We start from the raw sequence: 27789 nt of genomic DNA, 5'->3' as shown, positions 1-27789 counted from the left end.
TGTTGCCTCAGAGCTCACAACCCCAAAACTTTGTCATTCTGGGAGTCACAATTTATAGTTTGGGAACCCTCTTCTAATCTTTGGCATTTACTCATCATCAAGATTTTGAGCGAACCCAGATGCCCATCAGCAAAATAAAAAATATTTTATTAAGTCCTATATAATTTTTAACAACCATTTTCAAGAGGAAAAATAACAACAGAACAAATAACACCCACCCAACCACAACCATATGATTGATGAGTTGAGGCAGGAGGATATTGATGGTGTTGATAACCATTTTGGGTAACTATGCTGGATGTTAGGGAAATTATTGAGCCTACATAGGAAGCTTGATTACCTCACCATGAGTGGGGAGGCAATAGCTGCCTTCCCTATAAAGAGGATGTTGCTGAACAGTGATTATCATTTCATCTGAAAGACAGCTGCTCTAAAAGTGCAGCATTCCCTCAAATGTGCTGAAGTGTCAGTCTGGATTATGTGCTCAAGCCTCTGGGGTGGGATTTGAAACCTCAGCTTTCTTACAGCGAGATCAAGGTGCTACCACTGAGCCAAGGCTCAGATGGTCATAAATTGTAGGAAAAATTCTAGACATATTATGGAATCATCCTCACCATTGTAAACAGTTTGGCAATGGAAACAGCAAGTAGACACTTAGCATTAAATATAATTCATGAACGGAGTGCTGAAATGGGTGTATTTGGGGGGGGGGGGGGGGGTTGCTTCAGCATTATTACCTTGTGATATTTTAAATATCAGGAGAGGAATAATACAGCAAAATGATTTGATAAAATAAAAGGTCACTGTGATTTAGTGACATTAGTCATTTAGAAAGTTGAATGGAATTCTAATCTTTATTATTGTCCCATGTGGCTTACATTAACACCGCAATGACGTTACCGTGAAAATCCCCTAGTCGCCACACTCTGGCGCCTGCTCGGGTTCACAGGGAGAATTCAATATGCCCAATTCACCGAACACCGTGTCTTTCGGGATTTGTGCGTGGAAACCAGAGCACTTGGAGGAAACCCATGCAGACACAGGGAGAACGTGAGGACTCTGCACACAGTGACCCAAGCGGGAATCAAACCTGGGATCATATTGTACACAGTTGATATGCTGGTAGAGGAAAGAACTTTAACAAATTTTCATCTCCATGCATAGAAAAAACATGTTACAAATATCTGTTATTAGGTGCAGTTGCAGTTTGCTTGCATGTTTCTACCAAAGAAACATGAAAGGATTGAAAGGGAGTAAAATGCTGAAGCATTGTATCTTTACAGAGAAAACTCGTATTGTGTGTCTACAGCCTGTAGTGAAAATGGTTGTGCAAGGATTCACATAGAGCAGAAGGAAAAAGAAGAGGTATTTGACAAGGAACAGAGGAGAAATTTGCAAAATCCTCAAGTTGGAGTCTTTGTGTTGCTACATAAATTGATATTTAACCAACCAATAATGCATGTGCTGAATTTCCTTTTCAGTTTACACAAATCAATCTTCTTTATTAATTTATGGGATGTGTGCGCCACTGATTTGGCCAGTGTCCCGAACTGTGGCACCGCCCACTTAAAGCGGCAATGCCCTGCAAAAGGCAAGCGATGTTTAAATTGTGGGAAGCCTGGACATTATGCAGCCTTGCAGGTCTGCACCACCAGTCAAGGGCCAATGACCCCACTCCTGGTACCATGTTGTGTTAATCACCCTGGGGTAACACAGACTGCAACTGGATGCAGTTGTACTTGAAAGTAGACTCCAAACTTTGATGTTAGTTCAATACGCTTTATTGAACTTGTTAAGCAGTGCGCACAGTTCGCTGTGGGTTTGGCACTCTACCAATCTAAGCGTGCTTGCTATAATTATCTAGCTCTGAGCCACGTGTAGAAGGTGCTAACTGATATATACACCCTGACTGTCATTACAGTTGTCACCAGTAGAAAGAGGCAGCGTGTTGATGCCTTGTGTGTATTATAGTGGGAGACCACCTTCTAGTGTTCTGCCTGGTGATTGGTTGTGTTCTGTCCTGTGTGTTGATTGGCTGTACTGGGTGTCTGTCACTGCCTGTCTGAATCTCATTATGTGCATGAGTGCATATCATGACAGCCAGCATTTATTGCCCATCCTTAATTGCCCGTGAGAAGGTGTTGGTGAGCTTTCATCTTGAATTGCTGCAGGCCATGTGGCGTAGTTACATCCACATTGCTGTTAGGGTGGGAGTTACAAGATTTTGACTCAGGGTGGTGAGTGATTTGGAGTGGAACTTCCAGGCGGTGGTGTTCCCGTGTGTATGCTGCCCTTGACCATCCAAACGGTGGCAGTCATTGGTTTGGAAGGTACTGCCGAAGGAGCCTTGGTGAGTTCCTGCAGTGTTGGTACATTCTGCTGCCACTGTTGGTGGGTAATGCAGGAAGTGAATTTTTGTAGAAGGGGTACCAATCCAGCAGGCTGCTTTGTCTTGGATGGTGTCAAGCTTCTTGAGTGTTGGAGCTGCACTCATTCTGGCTAGGGGAGAGTATTCCATCACACTCCTGACTTGTGCCTTGTAGATGGTCGACAGGCTTTGGGGAGTTAGGAAGTGAGTTACTTGCTGCAGGATTCCTATCCTCTGACCTGCTCTTGTAGCTACAGTATTTATATAGCTAGTCCAGTTCATCTACAACAGAAAAATATTATCTATTAATTAGAGACTTATCCAAACTTTTTTCCCAGGGGGCACATTTGCATATTCTTTCACTCAAGGTGCCACTGAGTAAATTTTGTAAAGAAAAGATTTTGCACAACAATAAACCGAATTTCAAAAAATGTTTTGAGATTTCAGGGAAAGAAACAATTGCTGAGCAAAAGTACAGCAATGTTTTAGAAATAAACTGTTAAGTTAAATAAAGAGTAAGTAATAAAAATGACCAAAATGTGAGGTGGCCAGTGTATGTGGGTGGGTGAGTTTGAGTGGGTGCGTGTGTATGTTTTGGTGTGTGGTAGTGACAGTGAGTGAAAGAAAACTGACATTGGGTGTAAGGCAGACTCTCACTTGCCCCCACACCCTCCCTCAGTGTCTCGCACACTCCTCCATACATTCACTCCATCATTCATGGTCTCTCACAAACCCAGCCTCTCACTCGCACAGCCACACACACAGCAGCACAGCCACTTAATTTCGCTCCTCCATGCACACACACACACTCTCGTTCGCGCACACACGCACTCGCTCACCCCTGCATACAAGCAGAGACTGGCTCTCCCCCACATTTGTTACTGATTGGCTCACTGGTTGGTTCTACCAACAGTAAATGTGGGAGAGGAATGGCTTATCTTTAATTTTTGACATATTTATCAGTTGAAGGAATTGGCAATTTCTGAGGTTAAATTTTGATCAGTCTAATATAGAATCACTATCCTGTTCATTGAACAGGAAGGTGCAAGGTTTTTTTTTCAAATGGCTGATCTGAGCAAGGTTATCAGGGTTCATTTAAAACTGACTTCCTGTGTCCTGCTGCCAGAAAGGAAATAAATGTGTTTGGATTCTTGTTCCACCTTACTATCTAAAGACTTCTGTTGGAAAGTTCATATGTTTTAAAGCTGGCAGTGCATGACTATTTGGTTTGATTGTGTCACCAAATCTCATTAAAGCTGTCTCCATCAGAAGGGATTACAATTCATAATGTCGAAGATCTAGCCCTTAAAGTTGCTCTGACCAGGGCTGCATCAATGACTGCTCACCTCCCAGCAGATCTTTTCTCCAGAGACTGTTCCCATTTATTCCTGAATCTGCACACCAACCTTTAATTACTGGCGCAATTTCAGTTCTCAGGGCTTCTCACGAGCCCTCTTTACCTGGATCTTTCCAATTCCTCTGAGCTAACAACAGCACTTCAGCTAAGCTGTATGGAGCAAGCCACCTTCTTTTTCGACTACTCTGGACTAAAATCAACTCACCCTTGAACTACTCTTCACTGCCCCTTGAATTTATTTAGATAATCTTTATTGTCACAAGTAGGCTTACATTACACTGCAATGAAATTACTCTGAAAAGCCCCTAGTCGCCACATTCCGGTGCCTGTTCGGGTACACAGAGAGAATTCAGAATGTCCAAATTACCTATCAGCATGTCTTTCTGGACTTGTGGGAGGAAACCAGAGCACCCGGAGGAAACCCACACAGACGCAGGGAGAACATGCAGACTTTGCACAGACAGTGACTCAAACCGGGATTCGAACCTAGGACCCTGGTACTGTGAAGCCATAGTGCTAACCAGTATGCTACTGTGCTGCCCGATAAGTAACCTATTAAAATGTTCCAAGTGGGTTCTGCTCTTGTTACTAGGAGACAAATGTAATGGGCATTGGAACATCCTGTACTTTAAGTGTTACAATCTCTTATACAGCACCCATAGGACGTAGGAGCAGAAGTAGGCCACTCGGCCAATCAAGTCCGCTCTGCCATTCAATGAGGTCATGACTAATCTGATATAATCCTCAACTCCACTTTCCCACCTTATCTCCATAACCCTTGATTCTCTTAATGATATAAAATCTGTTTTATCTCAGCTTTGAACATACCTAACAACTCGGCCTCCACAGCCCAGCGGTAAAGAATTCCACAGATTCACTATCCTCTGAGAGAAGAAATTCCTTTTCATCTCCATCTTAAATGGGCAACTCCCATCTCTTTGGTCATGCCCTCTAATCATAGACTCTCGCACAAGAGGAAACATCCTCTCAGCATCTACCCTGTCAAGCACCCTGAGAATCATACATGTCTCAAGGTCATTTATCATTCCTCTAAACTCCAATGAGTAATAATAATAACCTTTTATTGTCACAGGTATGAAGTTACTGTGAAAAGCCCCTAGTCGCCACATTCTGGCACCTGTTTGGGGAAGCTGGAGCCTGTTCGGGTAAGCTGGTACAGGAATTGAAGCCGCGCCAGCTTACCCGAACAGGTGCCGGAATGTGGCGACTAGGGGCTTTTCACAGTAACTTCATATTTGTGACAATAAAAGGTTATTATTATTACTCATTGGTACAGGTCCAATCTATTCAACCGCTCCTCATAAGAAAATCCCTCCATATCTAGGATCAACCTACTGAACCTTCTCTGGACTGGCTCCAATGCCAGTATATCTTTCCTTGGATAAGGGGACCAAAACTGTTCACCGTATTCCAAGTTAGACCTTCCAAGTGAGGTCTAACTAATGCCTTTTATAGTTTTAGCATGATTCCCCTATTTTTATATTTCATTCTCTTTGAAATGAAGGCCAACATTCCATTTGCCTTCCCTATTACCTGCTAGCTTTTTGTGATTTATGCGAGAGGGCCTCCACATCCCTCTGAGCTGCAGTTTTCTGCAGTCTTTCTCCATTTAAATAGTATTCAATTACTTTATTCTTCCGACCAAAGTGCATAACTTCCTATATTTTCCTACATTATTTTCCATCCACCCAAGATTTTTCCCACTCGCCTAACAGTCTATATCCCTCTGTAGACTCTGTGAGGTCCTCACCACTTGCCTTCCCACCTATTTTTGTGTCATCCGCAAACTTGGCAATAGTGCATTCACTTCCCTTGTTCAAGTCATTCATATATATTGTGAGTAATTATGGCCCAAGTGCCCTGTGGCACTGCACTAGTTACAGTTTGCCATCCTGAAAATGATCCTCTTATTCTAACTCTATCAGTTAGCCAATCCTCTATCCATGCTAATATTCTACCCACAACACCATGAGCTCTTAAACTCAAGTAGCCTTTTGTGTGGTACTTTATTGAATGCTTTTTTTTGGAAATCCAAGTATATTACGTCTACTGGTTCCCTTTCATCTACCATGCTTGTTATCACCTCATAAATTTGTCACGCCTGATTATCCCTTCATGGAGCCATGCTGACTCTGCTTGATTATACTATGCATTTCTAAATGCTCTTTTACGTCCCTTAAATTGGATTCAAAGCTAACTGGCGTATAGTTACTTGTATTTTTTTGTCTCCCTTCTTTTTTGAATAAAGGGGTTATTTATTCTCTTCCTAGAATCCTTCTTCCTCAGTGGGTATATTTTTTGTTGTGAATCATGAACTATTTCAGAAACTTCCATCATTGCTGATCAACCGTCTTTCCTGCTAAACCCCTTTCCCGGTCCACTCCAGCCAACTCTGTCTTCATTCCTTTATATTCCATTATTTAAGTGCAGCACAGTTGTTTCTGACCCAAGTTTCGCACTCTCAAACTGAATACTAAATTCTGCTATGTTATGCTCACTGCTTCCTAAGGATCTTTTACTCTGAGATTGTTAACTAAATGTGACTCATTACACATTACCAGATCCAAAATAACCTGATCCCTGGTTGGATCCACAATGTGCTATTCGGGGAAACTGTCCCTAATACACTCTGAATTCTTCCTCATAGATACCTCTGCCAATTTGATTTCCCCAATCTACAGGAAGATTAAAGTCCCCCATTTTGAAGTACTGCCTTTTTTACATGCCTTTATTATCTCCTGGTTTATTCTTCGTCCTATAGTATAGCTACTGTTTGGGGGCCAATAGACTACTCCCACCAGTGTTTTCTTCCTCTTGTTATTTGTTACCTCCTCCCATATGGATTCTACATCTTTCGATCTATTTCTTGCTGCTGTGCTTATTCCATCTCATACTAACAAAGCTATCCCACCACCCTCTATTTCCTGCCTGTCATAACGAAAAGTCACATACCCGGAATATATAATTTGTAATTTTGATCTTCCTGTAACCTCGTCTTTGTAATAGCTATAAAACCATAACCTTAATTTAGGTTAAAGCCCTCTCTACTTCCCTAGTTACGTGATTTGGAAGAACACAGATCCCAGCACAGTTCAGATGTAGGCCGTTCCAACAGTTCAGCTCCCGCTTTCGCTAGTACTGATGCCAGTGCCCCATGAACTGAAACCCACTTCTCCCACACCAGACTTTAGGCCACATATTCATCTCTCTAATTTTACGTGCCCTATGCCAATTTGCACGTGGCTCAGGTGTTAATCCAGAGATTATTACCTTTGAGGTTCTGCTGTTTAATTTCGTGCCAAGCTCTCTCTGCAGAACCTCTTACCCCGTTCTACCTATATCATTGGTACCTACATAGACCACAACAATGGGATACTCCCCCTCCCACTGCAAGTTGTTCTCCAACCCAGAGCAGATGTCCGTAGAACCATAGAATAGAATTCCTACAATGCAGAAGGAGGCCATTCAGTCTGCACTGATCCTCTGAAAAAGCAGCATGCCTAGGCCCACACCTCCTCCCTAACCCCACCTAAACTACGCATCCTCTGGAAATTAACTACACATCCTCTGGCAATTTAGGATGGCCAATCCACCTAACCTACACTTCTTTGGACTATGGGAGAAAATCGGACCATCCGGAGGAAACCCACGCAGACACTGGGCGAAAGTGCAAGCTCCATACAGTTACCCAAGGCTGGAATTGAATCCAGGTTCCTGACACTGTGAGATAGCAGTGCTACCATGTGCCACCATGCCGCCCATGTCCCGAACCCTGACACTGGGCAGGCAACACAGCCATCGGGAATCTCAATTTTGGCTACAGAAAACAGTGTCTATTCCCCTACTATACAATCCTCGACTACGACTACATTTCTCCCTTCACCCCCCACTTGAATGGCTCCCTGTGCCATGGTGGTGTTGCTAACTTTTGGTTAGTTCAATTGGCTCTGTTTTATAACCTTTGCTCTAGAGTCGCCGGGTATCTTTATGATACCGCCACGAGGTTCATGTTCACGTAATGATCAATAACTCAATACACCAATTAGTAAGATTCAAAGCACATTTATTATACACAGTAAATCGCTACTCATGCATAAACTCTACTTTCTAGGCTATTTCTATAACTAACAGGCCTATACTTAGCTTCGGACTGGCCCACCAGGTCAGGGGAACAAATGGCCTTTCGTTCGGGTTCTGAGTCTGCGGGATTCAAAAGCTGGTATGGACTGGTTGCTAGGAGCGCCTATCTTGTAGCGAGCGTTGACTTGAGGCTTACGTTCTTGGAGGCAGCTGGACAGGTCACTGTCAAGGGTTGCTTTGCGTTGCTGAGTGACCCTGTCAAGAAGGACGATTTGAACTTGGCGACTTTACTTTATAGTCCCCAATCGCTTGGTTTGATTTCTCCAATACTGGAGCTGTTCCCTGATCGTTGGGCGGTCTTTAAGTGTCCGTTAACCTCTTTTGTGTTGGCATCTGCTGGCGCCGAGGAGTCTGGCTTGGCTTTGTTTACCTCAAAATGTTTCGATTGTTCCCGGGGATCACTTATTGCTATGTAGATGGCTGCTACATTACTATGCAGATGGCTGCTTGTATCGATGCTGTCTAGGTTTTTGCAGAGTCTAATACACAGTAACTTGCGCCTGCTAGTTTTCGCCTGTGTTGGCTGAATTTCCCTTCAGCCTTTGCGGTTCTCCATTTTCAGTTGGGAAGTCGCCAACTCAGGTGGCTACACTCCCTCCTTGTGATCCTAACGCGAAGCGGGAAGGATCACATAACTGCGTTGTCTTCATTCCCTCACCTGGCGAGCACTCCTCTATGGCCTCTACACTGACCATAACTATGCAGGAAAATTTTAACTGACAATTCTAAGTGGCGCTATGTCAAAACAGGAACATGCATTACAAAACAAGAAAAACGGTACCTCTAACTGTCCTTAATAAACTACACTCACTCAAATATTCAATTATACTAACTAACTTAATGATACACACAAAATCATAGCAGCATTATTCACATTTTTTCCTGGCTTGACCGTCAAGCTCAGGATTGTACAATCGCTCATGAAACACAGTTCTTTATTCACAAAACAAAAGAACGCAAATGAATGTTCTTTATTATAGATCGCCGGTGTCTGGTCATAACCGAAAATAGGGGATCTTCTATATACCGGGGTGCGAGCGCGGTTGGCTCTCCTTCTCCATTTTCTCAGACGAATAGTCTGCACGATGCAGCAGAGTATCGCCAATACTAGTAGGGATTCTATTAAGTAGGACAGGGAGTACCAGGTTATAAACCTGTCACACCAAGATGGTGTGGTGTCGCTTGTAACTGGGCTCTGGGTACTATGGGGAAGTGAGTCATTAGCAGCTGGGGGGGGGGGTTTGGGGTCAGGGGCTTCGCGTTTGCGCGCAACCAAATGTTCATTAGGGTGATGAGCAACACGGAGGATGTCCTCAGGGTTCTTCTTCTTTCTCTTCTCTTTGTTTTGTCTTTTTTCCTGGAGCTTCTGGGGTTCTGTGGGATCAAGCATAGTGTCTGTTACTATCTTGGTTTAATATCTCGTCTGTTAGTATGTCTGTCCTTCAGTGCCAATTCTCCCTTTACAATTTGTCACCATGTGTGACTCCCTCATTTTTTTTTTAAACCGAATATTCCGGACAAGACACTTTTTGTTTTAAAAAAAAATACGTTTCATTGAAATTTTTTTCCCAAACAACAATTTTTCCCCTCTTACAAAGCAAACGCAACAATAACAATACAGAAAATTTTAACAATACACAAGTAACAAAACCCCTTTATCTTTGACCTAAACTAAACTAACCCCCCCCCCCCCATCCCCCTGGGTTGCTGCTGCTGGTCGTCTGTCTTCCCTCTAACGTTCCCCTAGGTAGTCGAGAAATGGCTGCCACCGCCTGGTGAACCCTTGAGCCGATCCTCTCAGGGCAAACTTTATCTGCTCCAGTTTAATGAACCCCGCCATATCATTTACCCAGGCCTCCAGTCCGGGGGGTTTCACCTCCTTCCACATGAGTAGGATCCTGCGCCGGGCTACTAGGGACGCAAAGGCCACAACGTCGGCCTCTTTCGCCTCCTGCACTCCCGGCTCTTCCGCAACTCCAAATAGAGCTAACCCCCAGCCTGGTTTGACCCGGGCCTTCACCACCCGCGAAATCACTCCCGTCACTCCCTTCCAATACCCTTCCAGTGCCGGGCACGCCCAAAACATATGTGCATGGTTTGCCGGGCTCCCGCCACACCTCCCACATTTGTCCTCCACTCCAAAGAACCTGCTCAATCTTGCTCCCGTTATGTGTGCTCTATGTAGCACCTTAAATTGAATCAGGCTAAGCCTGGCGCATGAGGAAGAGGAATTTACCCTGCTTAGGGCATCAGCCCACATACCCTCCTCTATCTCCTCCCCTAGTTCTTCTTCCCACTTTCCTTTTAGTTCGCCCACCGACTCCTCCCCCTCTTCCCTCATCTCTCGGTAAATCTGACACCTTGCCCTCTCCGACCCACACCCCTGAAAGCACCCTGTCCTGTATCCCCTGTGTCGGGAGCAACGGAAATTCCCTCACCTGTTGTCTAGTAAACGCCCTCACCTGCATATATCTCAAGAAATTCCCCCGGGGTAACTTATACTTTTCCTCCAGTGCTCCCAAGCTCGCAAAAGTCCCATCTATAAATAAATCTCCCACCCTCCTAATTCCCAACTGGTACCAGCTCTGAAATCCTCCATCCATTCTTCCTGGGACGAACCTATGGTTGTTCCTGATTGGGGACCCCACCAGGGCTCCCCGCACCCTTCTCTGTCGCCTCCACTGTCCCCAGATATTGAATGTTGCCGCCACCACCGGGTTCGTGGTAAACCTTTTAAGTGAGATCGGGAGCGGCGCCGTCACCAGCGCCTCTAAACTCGTCCCTTTACAGGACTTTCTCTCCACCCGGACAAGACACTTAACAAATACTGAAACCGTGCGAGCCGTCTCACAGGCTGTGCGATTTACCATCCAAATGTTTGAGGATGTAAATAGCATAGGGTTGGCAACCTAAGGGGTGCCTGAAACAAAACAAACTTTTTGAACCAAAAGTTGCCGAAATGAGATGCGTATGGTCCGCGACAGGTAAGAGTTGGATGGAATTCCCGGGTAGGACGGCGACCAATGCCGTGTGTGCTCTACCCGGGCGTAGCTGACCAGAGGGGGGTCCTCAGGCAGGGTGGGTCCCAATGCCGGTACTCCAATGCCTGAGCAACCGACAAGAACGGGCAAGAAATGTAGTCATCGAGGGGGGTTGCCGTATTGGTTCTTCCTTCGAACCAGAAGGGCAGTTACGAATGGGGGTCTGTGTTTCTGTCGACAGACGAGTTCCTCTGAACTGGTGTCTGGGACATTAACAAGTCTCTGTGGACAAACTAGTTCCTCTGAACTAGCTTCCGGGCCAAACTAGTTTCTCTGACTGCCAGTGGGCGTCAGAAGGGTGGTGGCGTGGGGCCGTGGGAAAAAAAAAACATTCCGATCTTACAAACAACATTAAACAATACCACGACAAACAACATAAAACACGCTGCAGGTTCCATCAGAAAGGACACCGTTTTCTCCCAAGCGGTTCCTTTTTAAAACATCATCTGGACACCTCAGTTATCGGTTGCGAACAGGGTCGCAAAGGGGTTCTCGTTTTGGGAGTCAGACTCAAAGTCGTCATCTTCTCCCGGATGCCAAACTCTCGAGTGTATCAGGGCGGATAGGGCTGCATGGTGTGATTTGGGATCCCTCTCGTCGTTCTGGACGAGTCTGAATGAATTGTTGTGGTGCCAGAAAGTTGTATCTAATTCTGTCGGAACGGAGCCGGGGTCGTCGTTGTAGGTGGGTGGTCGGTGGTGGGGTTGTTTGGGAAAGTGATGATGAAGGGATCACTCGAATCGTGCTCAGATTCGCTGGGTGTGAGGCCTGTTGCATGGGGATAGTAGGGTGGCGTGCTGTGGCTTTTGTCTGTGTTACAGTCACTGTCGCTGCTGTCAGTGGGCGTTCCGAGGCGGAGTGTATATTTTGGGGGTAGAATCGAGGTTGTGTCCGTGGCTGGGCTGGACGTGTTGGGGGAGGGTAGGGTTACGTTGGCTGTGGGCGGGGCGTGGTCTGCTGCGTCGAGCATGACGTGGTGTGTGTGGTTAGACTGTGTTCCATATGCCTTAAGCTGGTTGATATGGAACCACGCAGTCTTTCCATTGGGGTACTTTATTTTGTAGGCGGAAGGGCTTACTTTGTCCGCAATGGAGTACGGACCCGAATATTTAGGTGGCAGGAATGTGCTGGGGTTGTATACGGAGAGCATGACTTGCTGTCCTACACTGAACTCAGTCGCATGCACTGTCTTATCGAAACAGGCCCTGCTCTGTTTCTTATGCCCAATTTCACTGCGGCTGCTAGCTGAGCCGTTTTAACATTCTCCACTAATTGTTCTACTGCTTTCTCGTGTGTGAGGGCCATCACTTTGGGGCTGGTCAAATCTAATCCTAATAAAAATTCTGTGCCTTTCATGGGACGTCCGGTCATGAGAGTGTGTGGGGTGTAACCTGTGGATGTAGAAACCGTATTTCTCAAAAACATCAGCGCAAAGGGGAGGACTGAATCCCAAGTGGTGTTATTTTGCTGGACCATTTTCCTAAGGGTAGCTTTTAGGGTCTGATTCTGCTGCTAGGTTCTGCTGCCTGCGCGCCTAAGTGTCCTGGAAGTTTTATTGCTTTTCTTCTGGGGCGCGTCCCTGCGTGTCCTCGACGTAAATGCCGCATCCTGTTATGCGCTTCCCTTCTAATACTGTGGAAGAACCATCCACATCTATCCTAATGGGTTCGCACATGTCTGTGTGCTTGAGGCTCTGGGTTGAACTACCTACCTTTCTGGGGGGTGTTTCAGCAATAAAGGGTGCGGTGAGATAATGTCACATTCATGGGGGGTTCCGGGGTACTGTAGGTTATCGGCTAAAAAAGTGTGGGTCTTTGTCCTTTTAACAGTGATGTCCCGTCCCTGCAAAAGAAGGGTCCATCTAGCTGCTCTTATTTGACTGACGGTACCGTCCTTAAGTCGTCCGTCCAGTAAAAGTTGAGTGGGTGTGTGTTCCGTCAGGATTGTGATGGGGTTTAGTCCGGTTATGTATGAAAAATATTGTACTGCCCAGAATACTGCGAGCAGGTGCCTTTCACAGGCTGAAAATCCCTGCTCCACAGCATCTAAAACTCTGGAGGCGTAAGCCACGGGCCTTAACTGTTTGTGCCGTTCCTGGAGGAGCACGGCCGAAAGGGTGCGGTCTGTGCTTGCTACCTCTATAGCAAAGGGTGAAAGCGGTTCTGGAACTTGTAGTGCGGGGGCTGCAATGAGTGCTCTTTTCAACGAGTCCACAGCATCCGTATGCTGCGGAAGCCATTCCCAGGGGGCTCCTTTCTTTAGGAGGTCTGAGAGGGATGCTGCCTTGCTGGTGTCAATGTGGTTTCGGCAATAGCCAACCAGTCCTAAAAACGACCGGAGGGCTGAAACGTTCTGGGGAAGCGGCAATTTGACAATCGAGTCAATCCTTTTATGCTCGATCTCACGTTTACCATGTGTGATAATTGTACCCAAATATATCACCTTGTTTTCCAAAATCTGGGCCTTTTTGGGGTTTACTTTACATCCAATTGTTTGTAGGAGTTCCAGGAGTTCGGCCAGAAGCTCGATGTGCTCTGCCTTGGTGTCTGTCTGCAGTAATAGGTCGTCCACATACTGGACATTCGGGGCGAGAAAATTTTGATAATCCAGTTGCCAGCTGTCGGTGGAAAATGGAGGGGGAGTTGTGGAATCCTTGTGGAAGGCATGTCCACGTGTACTGCTGTCCTTTAAAGGTGAAGGCAAATTTGTACTGGCACGCCTTTGCCAATGGAATGGACCAGAATCCATTACTGATATCCAAAACCGTAAAGTATCGGGAATTGAGTCCCTGTTTGAGCTTGGTCTCGGGACTTGTGGCTACTGTGGGGGCTGCTGCAGGGTGATTTTGTTGAGTTCCCGGTAATCGATGGTCAGTCGCCATGATCCATCGGGCTTTCTCACTGGCCAAATCGGGGCATTATTAGTGGAGGCTACAGATCTAAGTACGCCCTGCTCTAATAAGTTGTCGATTATTTTTGAGATTTCTTCCTCTGCCTCTTGGGGAAATCCATACTGTTTTTGGGGTCTAGGGTCAGGTCCTCTGATTTGTACTGAACCAGTCATCCGGCCACAGTCTTGTTTGAAGGTCGCGAATGCTGTCCTATTCTTTTGTAAAACTGCCCTAACCTGCTTGTCTGTGCTAATTGTGGTCGGGTCAAACTAAAATTTGCCTACTGCGCTAATTTTGTTTGCGTATTCTCCTATGGTGAGCGTTGCGGGGCTCTTGCAGATTTTGCCATTCTCCAAACACATTGGTTGACTGGATCAAAGGACAGATTGTGGGAATTCATAAAATCTATGCCTAAAATGTGTTCTGCTGTGTGGGGTAGATCGACTAAAACTATGGGGTGCTTGGTGGTGATGTTGCCGATTTGAATGGGTACAGGGGCTGTGATGTGTCCCTGTTGTGAGTGGCCTGTAAAGCCGCTGAGGGTGATGGTGGCTGTAGTGGGCCACGTGTCCTTTTGAAACATGGTGGATGAATTGATTGTGGTGCGGGACCCTCCAGTGTCCCAGAGAAACCCGATGGGCTGTCCCCGTATTTTTGCTGCAACTACTGGTCGGCCGGACCTATCCCAAAGGGTGTCGCAGGCCCAACTGGGGGAGCCCGAACACAGTCAGTCCGTTCCGTTCAGGTCCGTCTGACCTGAACGGGTGCGAACGCTATGTATTGGCTTTGTCCTGTTCTTATTTAGAGTGCCTGTCTGCTGGGCTCTCTGTTGCTTTTGTGGAACATTGCATTCTCTTGCAAAGTGTCCCAACTGTCCACAGTTGTAACACTCGTGTGACTTTTGTGGGGGGGCTGTTCTTCCCTTCATTTACCCATGTGGGGTTCTGGTGTGCCTTAACTGCATGTGTGTCTGCTTCTGCCTGCTGTTCCTCGGGATTTTTGTTCATGGGTTTGTTTTGAACAGATTGCTCCCAGGTGCGGGACAATCTTTTTACAACCCATTTCTCATTATGAGCCTCCTCTGAGGGATCATAATTCGTACAGACTTTTTGTCCTGTTTCTGTGGCATGGGAGATATGGGTGCGGGTCCATTTGGCCATGTTGTCTGGGGACAAATGGGCACGGTCTAAGTCTCCGAAAACTGCTGCGAAATGGATCCACAGGAGTCCAGCAAACGCTGTGGGGTGCTCTGTTTTCTTTTGTCTGCATTTATTGAGGCCATCTACGGGGTCACCCCTGTTATACCCGATCGCGTCTAGGATCGCGGTATGCATTTCTGCAAGGGTGCCTCCTCCTACATTCTGTGGGTCGGGAAGGGCTGCTACGACCGAAGGGTCTAAACTCAAAACTGTGAGCTTTACTTGCTCTCGCTCATCCAGGCCGTACATGGTCGCCTGCTGCTTTACTCTGGCAAAGAAGTGGTGGGGGTCTGAGGTGGTGAGGAACGGTTTGATTTTCTCGCATGTGTCCCATAATTGGGTCACTGTTAAGGAGGTGGTGTACAGAAATTCTGTGTCGTCCGATGTGGCTGTGCAGTGGGTGGTGACTGGGTTCATTGGAGCCTGAACTATCTGCGATGTGGGGGGTTGGGGTGCTTTCCTCTTCTGTGGCTTTCCCTGCGCACATGTTCCCTGAACATATCTCTGCGCTGTCTCACTCAATTCTTCCCAATCAGGGCTGTCTTCCTCATCTAAATTTGATCCAAAGGTTTCCTGAAATCCTTTTTGAACTAAAAGCAGAGATTGCAGTTCTGCAATCTGCTTCCGGCACTTTGCATGATCTAATGAGCTTTGTCTTTGCTCCGTGGTGGCAGCATGGAATGCTCTTGACACTGCCTTCAGGTCACTACACTGCCTCTACAATGCCTCTACCTACTTCTCTGTTTCCTTCATTCCAGGACTGCATGTTGCGTGTCCTGATTGGCCTTTTTGTACTGGGATTGGAAGCTGCTTAAGTGCGCCAGACAAGACTGGTGTGCGCACTTGACATCATCCACCTCTCCGTCCTTTGCTGCTAACTTCCTCCTTAATTCTGCGTTCTCTTTCTCTACCTCGCTGACATCGACCTTGCTCATTCGATGTATGCCTTCTATCTCTTTCCGGAGCGTCCTAACGACCTCCTCTGTGCCTTGCAATTGTGCCAAACAGGACACGATTGCCATCGGCTTGCAAGCTTTTCCTAAGCTCTTCTTGTGAATCTCGCTCAGGTTCTCCTACCAAGTATGTCCTATACTCCCGGGACCTGTTTCGTCATTTTCACAGAATTCGCTCCAAAGGGGCCATCCTTTCCTTTTGAGGTACTTTCTGATTTCCTCTTCCCAAACGGGACTGCTGCTGGTCGCTGCGACCGCAAATTCTTCGGGGTTCATGAGGCGTTGCATTGCCTGCATTGCCATCTTTCCTCTCTGAATGCTTTCTTAAATTTGGAACGAAGGGTACTAAGGCGGTGCTGTAATTACGTGTATGGCTTTCACTATTTTCCGAAATACAAACTCCCGACAGTTTTGTCGCAATAAAAAATCTATCAGTTTACCTTATAGCCCTGTTAGTTACGCATGCATTAACACACTTCCGAATTATGAGGATTGATCAGAACTGCTTGAACACTTGTGGTTTTTCTGTTCTCAGTTGGATTTCTAATTCAAATTTTTGGGTTCTCCCGGAGTGGTTAAGCCACTTCTAGATCGGATCCCACCAGAGTTGCCAGTAATATGTTGCTAACTTTTGGTTGGTTCAATTGGCTCTGTTTGATAACCTTTGCTCTAGAGTCGCCAGGTATCTTTATGATACCGCTACGAGGTTCAAGTTCAAGTAATGATCAATAACTCAATACACCAATTAGTAAGATTCAAATCAAAGCACATTTATTATACACAGTAAATCGCTACTCATGCATAAACTCTACTTTCTAGGCTATTTCGATAACTGACAGGCCTATACTTAGCTTCGGACTGGCCCACCAGGTCAGGGGAACAAATGGCCTTTTGTTCGGGTTCTGAGTCTGCGGGATTCAAAAGCTGGTTTGGACTGGTAGCTAGGAGCGCCTATCTCGTAGCGAACGTTGACTTGAGACTTGCGTTCTTTGGCGGCAGCTGGACAGGTCACTGTCAAGGGTTGCTTTGCGTTGCTGAGTGACCCTGTCAAGAAGGACGATTTGAACTTGGGGGGGCTTTACTTTATAGTCCCCAGGGGCTTCCCGCCTTTCGGGGCGGACCCCATACCTGGTTTTAAGTGATTGGACTTTGTTCCAATCGCTTGGTTTGATTTCTCCAATACTGGAGCTGTTCCCTGATCGTTGGGTGGTCTTTAAGTGTCCGTTAACCTCTTTTGTGTTGGCATCTGCTGGCGCCGAGGAGTCTGGCTTGGCTTTGTTTACCTCAAAATGTTTCGATTGTTCCCTGGGATCACTTATTACTATGTAGATGGCTGCTACATTACTATGCAGATGGCTGCTTGTATCGATGCTGTCTGGGTTTTTGCAGAGTCTAATACACAGTAACTTGCACCTGCTAGTTTTTGCCTGTGTTGGCTGAATTTCCCTTCAGCCTTTGCGGTTCTCCATTTTAAGTCGGGAAGTGGCCAACTTGGGTGGCTACAGTGGTATGGTCTGTTTGCTCATCCGCCCTTCAGTCCCTGCTCTTGTCCACACGAAGCAGCAATCTCAGAGCTATTGGACAAGGGTAGGGGCTGAAGCTCCTGCAGTGCTACCTCTTGGAACCCTCTACCTGCCTCACTTATAGTCGCACCCTCCTGTCCCTGACAACGGGCTGAATTCAATGTAGTTAATCTAATGGGTGTGACTGCTTCCTGGAACACAGCATCCAGGTAACTCTCCCCTTCCTGATGTGTCATAGTGTCTGAAGCCCAAACCCCAGCTCATTAACTCTCAATCAAAGTTCCTCGAGCAACCTACTTTTGCTGTCGTGGTCGCTATGAACCACAATGTGGTCCACCATCTCCCACATGCTGCAACTACAACACATCGCCTGGCCCTCCATCCCTAGTTTATTTAATTCGATTTTCAATTTGTTTTTAATTTTACGAAAGATTTTTGCTTTTCATGCTAACCGTTTCAACCTAATCTTCAATTTCAATGCAAGTCTGAAAAGGTAGAAGAGAGGAATACACACTTGCCAAACACTTTGGATTTGGATTTGTTTATTGTCATGTGTACCGAGGTACAGTGAAAAGTATTTTTCTGCGAGCACCCCAAAAATTGAGTGAGTACATGAAAAGAAAAGAAAATTAAAATAAAATACATAATAGGCAACACAAGGCCCACAATGTAAATACACAGACACCGGCATTGGGTGACACATACAGGAGTGTAGTATTAATCAGTTCAGTCCATATGAGGGTCATTTAGGGGTCTGGTAACAGCAGGGAAGAAGCTATTTTTAAATCTGTTTCTGCATGTTCTCAAACTTTTGTAAGCTGGGTGGGAGTGGTCTTTGATTATGCTGCCCGCTTTCTCCAGACAGCAGGAGGACTAGATAGAGTCAATGGATGGGAGGCAGGTTTGTGTGATGGACTGGGTGTGTTCACGACTTTCTGAAGTTTCTTGCGGTGTTGGGCCGAGCAATTGCCATATCAGGCTCTGATGCAGCCAGATAGGATGCTTTCTATGGTGCATCTGTAGAAGTGATATCACTTACCTGTGATATTACATGGGGCGTGTTCTTTCAACGTTGTACGGCTACTGCAACTTATCTTCCAGCTCTTCCGGCCTTGGTCTGCTACTGCCCCCATTGACCTGTGGGCATACTAAGGGTAACCAGACACAGCAATACCTCCCTCCCCACTTCCCTAAACTCCCACACTTTTCTCTCAATTCCAGAGTCTCTCACTGCAGCTAGCACCCATGGACAGAAAAATGCATTTTGACACAAATAACAGAATAATTTGGCCCATGTAACTTGTGCTTGCACTGGCTCCATATTCAAGTTATCCAGGCTGTAATCCTTTTTCCATAATATTGCTCAAATCTAATTCCTCCGCTTGCATATCGTGGATGACTCTGATTAAAATTTGTTGCAGCAATACATTTCATATTCTACATGATTTTCCACTGATAAACAACTTTGTCGCACAGCCTATTTTGCATCTTGTATCCTCGGCAATTGAGTACTCCTTTGCCTGATCTTTCAGCAAATTTATTCAGGAACTTGGGCCCTCTACAAGAAGGAACCACAACCAGTGTATCCTATTGTGGTTGTGGCCGCACTAATCTAGATATAAAGTAGGAAGAGATTTGTTTAATTGCCATTGATAAGGGAGAGGCTGGTCAAGATAGGATTTTCTTTAGAGTTGAAAAAATTCAGAAGAAATTTGATGAGGTGTTTATAATCACCAAGGCTTTGATTGACTAAATAAAGGGGAACTGATTTCAGCAGCAGGAGAAAACCAGAGGATACAGATGTCAGGTAATGGACAAAAGGACCAGAGGCAACATGAGGAAGAAAACAATCACTAATTGGCTGGTAACTTCCACTCCTTATTTGGGATGATGTGGAAATGCCGGCGTTGGACTGGGGTGAGCACAGTAAGAAGTCTTAGAACACCAGGTTAAAGTCCAACAGGTTTGTTTCAAATCACTAGCTTTTGGCGCACTGCTCCTTCCTCAGGTGAATGAAGAGGTATGTTCCAAATGTCCTGGCTTGAGACAATTCACACCTCTTTAACCTGGGGTTACCCCATCTCTGAATCTGTAAAGACTTAATTACCTGCAAATGCTCGCATTTAAAGCATTGTCTTGCATCTTTGACTTTGTCTATATATATAATATATATATATATATATATATATTATACATGTTTCTGGAACATACCTCTTCATTCACCTGAGGAAGGAGCAGTGCTCCAAAAACTAGTGATTTGAAACAAACCTGTTGGACTTTAACCTGGTGTTGGAAGACTTCTTACCATCCTTATTAGGGGTTATGGAGATTCTCTGCTGCACATATGCGTCGCGACGATGCAGAAGTCCCTACACGCGGACATGCGAGTGATGCTTAAACTATGTTTTTTTTTAAAAACCTGTTTCATTCCCCCCCCCTGCACTGAACTGGCTGAATAAAAATCAAAGAGACAGTGCTAATCCGGTCAGCTTGCCTCGATGTTAGGTACTATTTTAACGTTTTTTATTTGCTCTTGTTTATGGGGCCAGAATCATCAAGCAGAGGCAGGAGACATCTGAGACCAGCTTTTGATGGGTTAATGTCCGAAATTCCAAAATCTGCACTTTTATTTTGAGCGCCGACATGATGTCATGAGTGGGAAATCCCACAAGGCTCCCGGGTGATGCACAGTTTCCAACATGCAGTATATTCCGAAATCCGAAAAATTCCGAAATCCGATACACACTTGGCCCCAAGCATTTCAGATAAGGGATTTTCAACCTGTATGAGTGTTTAATGTTTATAAATATGTTTAAAATGCACATAAAATGAAAGAAAGATAGAATTTTATTTTAAAATTTTGGTTTGTTATGGGGTTGTTAATTCCATTTAAAAATACTTTAATGTATAAAGTGAGTTTGGAGTCACAAAGTGAAAAATATTTTTTTTTAACTTTGGTTTGTCATGAGGATGTGAATTCTATGAAAGGAAATAATGGTTAGAATTGGTTTGGAGTAAGGGTGGCACGGTGGCCGCAGTAGTTACACAGCTGCCCCATGGCGCTGAGGACCCAGGTTCGATCCCGGCCCTGGGTCACTGTCCGTGTGGAGTTTGCACATTCTCCCCGTGTTTGCAAGGGTCTCACCCCCACAACCCAAAAATGTGCAGGGTAGTTAAATTGGTCATGCTAAATTGCCCCTTAATTGGAAAAAAAAGAATTGCATACTCTAAATTTTAAAAAAGAATAGGTTTGGAGTGCATGTAATCTTCGACGATCACTCGCTCGCATGTATGATTGTCTACCTAAGAGGCTCCGTGTTACTGGTCATGGGTTCTGTGGATCCTTGTGTGGTTGATGAGCCCAATCCTAGAGCTGCCTCTCCGACTGTATGCTTGGTAGTTGTTTCCAGAAGATGGGATCAGTTTTTGGACTATAGATCCAAGGTATTCCTTTCCCTGGACCCTTTTCAGGACCTCCTCTTGCTTCCGGGTGTTGTGTCCTTTCAATCGGAAGGTTCCTCCAAGTAGGTGTCTTCTGAGCAAGGGTCTCCCTGGCGTTGATGTCTATTTTGCATTTTCTGAAGTAAACCTTCAGGGTGTCTTTGAAAAACTTGCCTTGTCCTCCTCTTGTTTGGGATCCTTCCTTGAGCTGGGCGGAGAACATTTGCTTTGGCAGTCGGGAATCTGACATCGTAATGGACATGACCGGCCCAGCGGAGTTGGTTTCGGATGATCGTGGCCTTGATACTGGTGCTCTTCACTCTTTCAAGGACACTAATGTTAGTGCGCCTGTCCTCCCAGCTAATGCAGAGCCAAAGTACATTTGTATTTTGCAATGTATTTTAAGCTATGTTTTTAAGAGTCTTCCTGATGAAATATTGATCTTTCCAAGCCCCAGTGATTACTTCAAATGCTTTAGCAAAGTTTAACGCTTAGTTGGCGCATGCAAGCCTCCTGTAAGCTAATGTGAACTATCTCTCTGACCGGTACTGAAGAATCCAGTGCAGATTTAAAATCTGGAGTCAGGTTATATATCTGACTGGTGCGGAAATGAATCAATTAACCACCCCTTAAAGTGGACAGGCAAAGTACATCAAATGAAATTATGACAGAGGAGATGTGTGCCTAGTGATTGTGCTTCAGCAAGGAAGCAATGGGACAATTTTGTGAAATGTTGAAGGAACGCCTGCAGCTGAACTCTTAACAGTGAAGATGAAACTCAGACAGTTGTAGTGTTTTATGCATAACTTTCCTTTCAACATGCACTGAGCATTCACCCAGAAGATGACTTGCCACCAGAAATGGAGGAGTCGGAGGAGAGCAATATGGAGCCTAATGCAGGCATACTTCCTGGTGCAGGTGTGCAAGCCCAGGCTCTAGGTGACGCAAAGGCAGTGTAGAAGATAGCAGTTTGGCTTCGTTATAACACAGAATTAAAGGATCTACATGTACTTTTGTATGAGATTAGGGGCAGCACGGTAGCCTTGTGGATAGCACAATTGCTTCACAGCTCCAGGGTCCCAGGTTCGATTCCAGCTTGGGTCACTGTCTGTGCGGAGTCTGCACATCCTCCCCGTGTGTGCGTGGGTTTCCTCCGGGTGCTCCGGTTTCCTCCCACAGTCCAGAGATGTGCAGGTTAGGTGGATTGGCCATGATAAATTGCCCTTAGTGTCCAAAATTGCCCTTAGTGTTGGGTGGGGTTGCTGGGTTATGGGGATAGGGTGGCAGTGTTGACCTTGGGTAGGGTGCTCTTTCCAGGAGCCGGTGCAGACTCGATGGGCCGAATGGCCTCCTTCTGCACTGTAAATTCTATGAAATTCTATGAAATTTAACTTCTGTTGGTGGATGATTAGTTTTGGAACTATCCAATCCTTTTGACTTTAATCACTGACTGCACCAAACTTAACTGAATGTAAGAATATTTTACCCAGCCCAAGTTTTAAATGCTCATGATTGTAAACCAGTTATGTTACACGCACTTTGTATAGGCTTTTACGTGTTACTCACTGCATAATCCTCTGTGTTAGGTTGATATTATTTTGTTTAAAATTATAAATAGCTTTGCAATATGTCTGAAAAGTAAAATAGCCACTCCTAAACGCAACAGCCATGGTAAAATATGAAAACTCCCTTCTTCCACCCACCCACCCCCAATCTCCCCTCTCCTCCCTCCCCTATTTACAGAAGGATAACAGAACCGTTTCATTTTTGCGTTCCAGTAAAAAATATATATTTGATTGATCGTCGTGTTAAAATGAAAAGATACATTTATTGCAAAGAATTTGGAAAAGTTGAAGTAGTTATTAAATGAAATGTCAAACAGTGGCTGCTAATTTTAAACATTAAGTTAAAAGTTAATATGGTATCAAAGTTCTGTATTCATAACATTTTTTGTTGATAAATATTTTCTATTAAACACTACAAACTTCTGCAAACGTCTTATTGAAACATCAAAGCACAACATTTAATTATGAGATTATAAATGAATGGTGGCACGATAGAACAGTGGTTAGCACTGTGGCTCCACAGCTCCAGGGTCCCAGTTTCGATTCCTGGCTTGGGTCACTGACTGTGCGGAGTCTTCACGTTCTCCCCGTGACTTGGTGGGTTTCCTCCGGGTGCTCCGCTTTTCCTCCCACAGTCCAAAGCTGTGCAGGTTAGGTGGATTGGCCATGCTAAATTGTTCTTGGTTTCCAAGAAGGTTAGGAGGGGTTACTGGTTACGGGGATAGGGTGGAAGTGTGGACTTAAGTGGGGTGCTCTGGGGGCCGACGCAGACTCTATGGGCCAAATGGCCTCCTTCTGCACTGTAAATTCTATGTTCTTTGTGTTCTATGATAATTGAAGTAAACAAGACAGAAATAATAATGGTGAACACAAATTTGAGAGCCTGATTATGCACTCAGATCCTGCATGGACTAACTGTTCAAGGACCTCTCCGACCTCTTCCTACTCGGTTCCGAGGTTCTCACCTGCTTCAAGAAGACCACCATCATACTGGTGCCAAAGAAGAACAAGGCGATGTGCCTCAACGCCTACCATCTCATGACACCTATCATTATGAATTGCTTTGAGAGGTTAGTCATGTGACACATCAACTCCATACTTCCAGAATGCCTTGATCCACCGCCACAACCGGTCCACAGCAGACACCATCTCCCTGGCCGTACACTAATCCCTGGAGCATCGCGACAATGAGAACTCCTACGTCAGACTCCTATTCATTGACTACAGCTCCGCCTTCAACACCACAATCCCAGCCAAGCTCATATCAAAACTCCAAAACCTAGAACTTGGCTCCTCCCTCTGCAACTGCATCCTCAATTTCCTGACCATTAGAGCAGAATCAGTAAGGATAAACAACAGCATCTCCTCCACGATAGTCCTCAATATCTGGGCCCCACAAGGCTGCGTACTATTATACTCACTATACACACGATGGCAAAATCTGGCTCCAACTCCATATACAAGTTTGCTGATGACATGACCATAGTTGGTCGGATCTCGAACAACGATGAGTCAGAGTACAGGAGGAAGATAAAGAACATAGTGGCGTGCTATAACGACAACAACCTCTCTCTCAACGTCAGCAAAACTAAGGAGCTAGTCATTGATTTTGGGAAGCGAAATAATCTTTGTTGTCACAAGTAGACTTACATTAACACTGCAACGAAGTTACTGTGAAAATCCCCTAGTCTCCACATTCCGGCGCCTGTTCGGTTACACGGAGAATTCAGAATGTCCAAATTACCTAACAGCATACCTTTCAGGGCTTTTGGCAGGAAACCGGAGCATCTGGAGGAAACTCACGCAGACACGGGGAGAACGTCAGACTCCACACAGAGTGACCCAAGCCGGGAATCGAACCTGGGACTCTGGAGCTGTGAAGCAATAGTGCTAACCACTGTGCTACCGTGCCGCCCACAGTATCGTGCACCATCTGTCTGCATAATGGTGCCGAGGTGGAGATGATTGACAGCTTCAGATCCCTAGGTATGTTCATTCACCAACAATCTGTCCTGGTCCACGCACATCAATGCTACAGCCAAGAAAGCACAACAGCACCTATACCTCAGGAAACGAAGGAAATTCGGCATGCCCACATTTACTCTTACCAATTTTTACAGATGCACCATCGAAAACATCCTATCTGGCTGGATTACAGCCTGGTATGGCAACTGCTCGGCCCAAGACCGTAAGAAACTGTAGCGTGTCGTAAACACAGCCCAGTACATCACACTAAACCTTAGCCTCCCTTCCATTGACTCAATCTACACTCCCACTGCCTTGGGAAAGTGGGCAGCATAATCAAAGACCCCTCTCACCCGGGTTATTCTCTCTTCCAACCTCTTCCATCGGGCAGGAGATACAAAAGTCTGAGAACACACATTAACAGATTCAAAAACAGCTTCTTTCCCGCTGCTACCAGACTCCTGAATGACCCTTTTTTAAAAAAAAATAAAAAATTTGTGTACCCAGTTTATTTTTATCCAATTAAGGGGCAATTTAGCGTGCTCAATCCACCTACCTTGCACATCTTTGGGTTGTGGGGGCGAGACCCACGCAAACACGGGGAGAATGTGCAAACTCCACATCGACAGTGATCCAGAGCCGGGATCGAACCTGGGACCTCGGCGCCATGAGGCAGCTGGGCTAACCCACTGCGTCACCATGCTGCCCCTGAATGACCCTCTTATGAACTGAATTGAACTGATCTCCTCATAGATCTTCTCTACTGAGTAGTGTCATGTGAGAGTACCTTTAAGAAATGGGTATTTTTATAGAATAACTGTAGTGGGTGTACCTTTAAGAAATGGGTGTTTATTACTGCAGTGATGTCAGAGTGGGTGGAGCTGGGCTGTCTGTCAGCTTTTTTATTTTTTATTTAGGCTTTTTGCTGCAGGGTGGGTTTGGTTTCATTTTAGTTTTAGAGAAGCTGCAATCACAGCAGGATGTGTATGAATCTCTGCAAGCTTATGAGTTTCCATTTTCTGATTTCAACGTAGTAACTGTTCTCAGTAATGAAGTTAAGCCTGATGTCTTTTTGTAAAACAATATATTTAAGTCTTATGGATGTTAAAAGGAAAACTTAAAGGATTACTTAGGGTTGTAGTCTTTGGGGGTTGTATTTGAATTAATGGTTGCTAAGATGTTCACTATGTTTTAAAAAGGTTAACTTGAGTTCATAGAATAAACATTGTTTTGCTTCAAAAAAAAGTTTTCCATTTCTGCTGTACCACACCTGTAGAGTGGGCCGTGTGCTCCCACAGTGTGTTCCCACAATCTATTAAAAGTTGTGGATCAGGTGAACTCCATGATACACTTTGGCGTTATCTAAACCCTGGCCCATAACAGTAGTACTACACTCCGTATGCTTCACCCAATGTCTGAGTCTATGTATTTACATTGTGTATTTATCGTATGTCCTATGTTTTTTCATGTATTGAATGACCTGGACTGTACGGAGAACAATACTTTTCACTACATTGTGACAATAAATCCAATCCAAATCAAACAATAAAAGTCACATGTTAGAAGGACAGTGACAGCTAAAAGCAAAAAGCTCTGGGAGGTACTTTTTAAATCCTATCACCAGATCCGAACCATCTTGTAACAGCATTTTATACCCCTTCTATAGGTCTGTAAAGCGATAGATGGTGTTATTTACATTTTGTCTTGCTTCAAGAATCTCCATTGTTTGTGGTCCTGGTAGTTCTGATGTTTCCTCTTCTCAACTAAATTTTCAGTTGACATAATGTAAATTAAAACATACAAACACTTTATCTTCTGAACCTGATGTATTACTACTGGGTGGCGAATGTGGAGAAGGTGCGGAGCTGGGTCAGAGGGGTTGATTCCCAGTGGGTCAGAATGGAGGAGAGTTTGTGCAGGGGGTCGGGATTGAAAGCACTAGCAAAAGCGCCACTCTTGATGGCTCTGGGGAAATACTCAGGGAGTCCGGTAATAATAGCTTCATTGAGAATTTGGAGGCAGTTTCGCCAACACCTCGGGTTGGGGGCAGGGTCAAGGTAAATGACGATTTGGGGAACCACAGATTTGAGCCAGGGAAGTGGGATGGAAATTTTCGGAAATGGGAGGAGAAGGGGATTAAGACACAAAGATTTGTTTCTTGAGGGTCGGTTTGCAGGGCTGAAGGTGCTGGAAGCGAAGTATGGGCTGGAGCAGGGGGAAATGTTTAGATACATGAAGGTTCAAGACTTTGCCAGAAAGGAGATACAGAGCTTCCTGGTGGAGCCGGCCTCCACATTGCTGGAGGAGGTGCTGACGACAGGGGGACTGGAGAAGGGGGTAGTGACGGCGGTTTACGGAGCTATTTTGGAAGAGGAGAAGGCACCACTGGAAGGGATCAAAGCGAAGTGGGAGGAAGAGTTTGGAGAGGATATGGAGGAGGGGTTCTGGTGTGAGGTGCTCCGGAAAGTGAATGCCTCCACCTCATGTGCAAGGTTGGGGCTGATACAGCTGAAGGTGGTATACAGAGCACAGCTCGCGAGGGCGAGGGTGAGCCGATTCTTTGAAGGAGTAGAAGGTGTGTGTGAACGTTGCCGGGGGGGGTGGGGGGGCTAATCACGTTCATATGTTTTGGTCCTGTCCAAAGCTGGAGCATTACTGGAAGGAGGTTTTTAGGGTAATTTCTAAAGTGGTGCTCGTGAAACTGGACCCGGACACCGGGAGGCCATATTCGGGGTGTCGGACCAGCCAGGGTTGGAAACTGGTGCAGAGGCAGATGTTGTAGCCTTCGCCTCGTTGATCACCCGAAGGCGGATCCTGATGGGTTGGAGAGCAACCTCTCCACCATGTGCCCTGGTGTGGCGGGGGGGACCTGTTGGAATTCTTGACTCTTGAGAAGGTTAAGTTTGAACTGAGGGGAAGGATGGAGGGGTTCTACAATTCATGGGTGTTATTCATTATGCACTTTCAAGAACTGCATAACATCGAACATTAGTTGGGGGGTGGGTGGGGGGGGGGGGGGGGCGTTGGTGGGAGGGGGGCTGTGTGTGTTAATGGTGACTATGGGCGATTCCTGATTCCTCTTTGTCATTTGTTTATGTGAACATGCGGGCTAATGTTTGGGGTTTGATGGGAGGATGGCATCGTTGTTATGGGGATTGACATATTTGTTACTGATTATTGTTTATTGTTGGTGGGTGTAAATTTGTGAGAAAATGTGATGGAGGAGGAGAATAAAAATATTTGGGAAAAAAAAACATACGAACACTTTTAAACATGCCACACAAAGTTATATAATAATATAGTGCAGATTTAAATAGTTTCACAGA

The sequence above is a fragment of the Scyliorhinus torazame genome, chromosome 8 (genome assembly GCF_047496885.1).
Source record: "Scyliorhinus torazame isolate Kashiwa2021f chromosome 8, sScyTor2.1, whole genome shotgun sequence".
NCBI lineage: Eukaryota > Metazoa > Chordata > Chondrichthyes > Carcharhiniformes > Scyliorhinidae > Scyliorhinus > Scyliorhinus torazame.
This window is presented reverse-complemented; position numbering follows the sequence as displayed.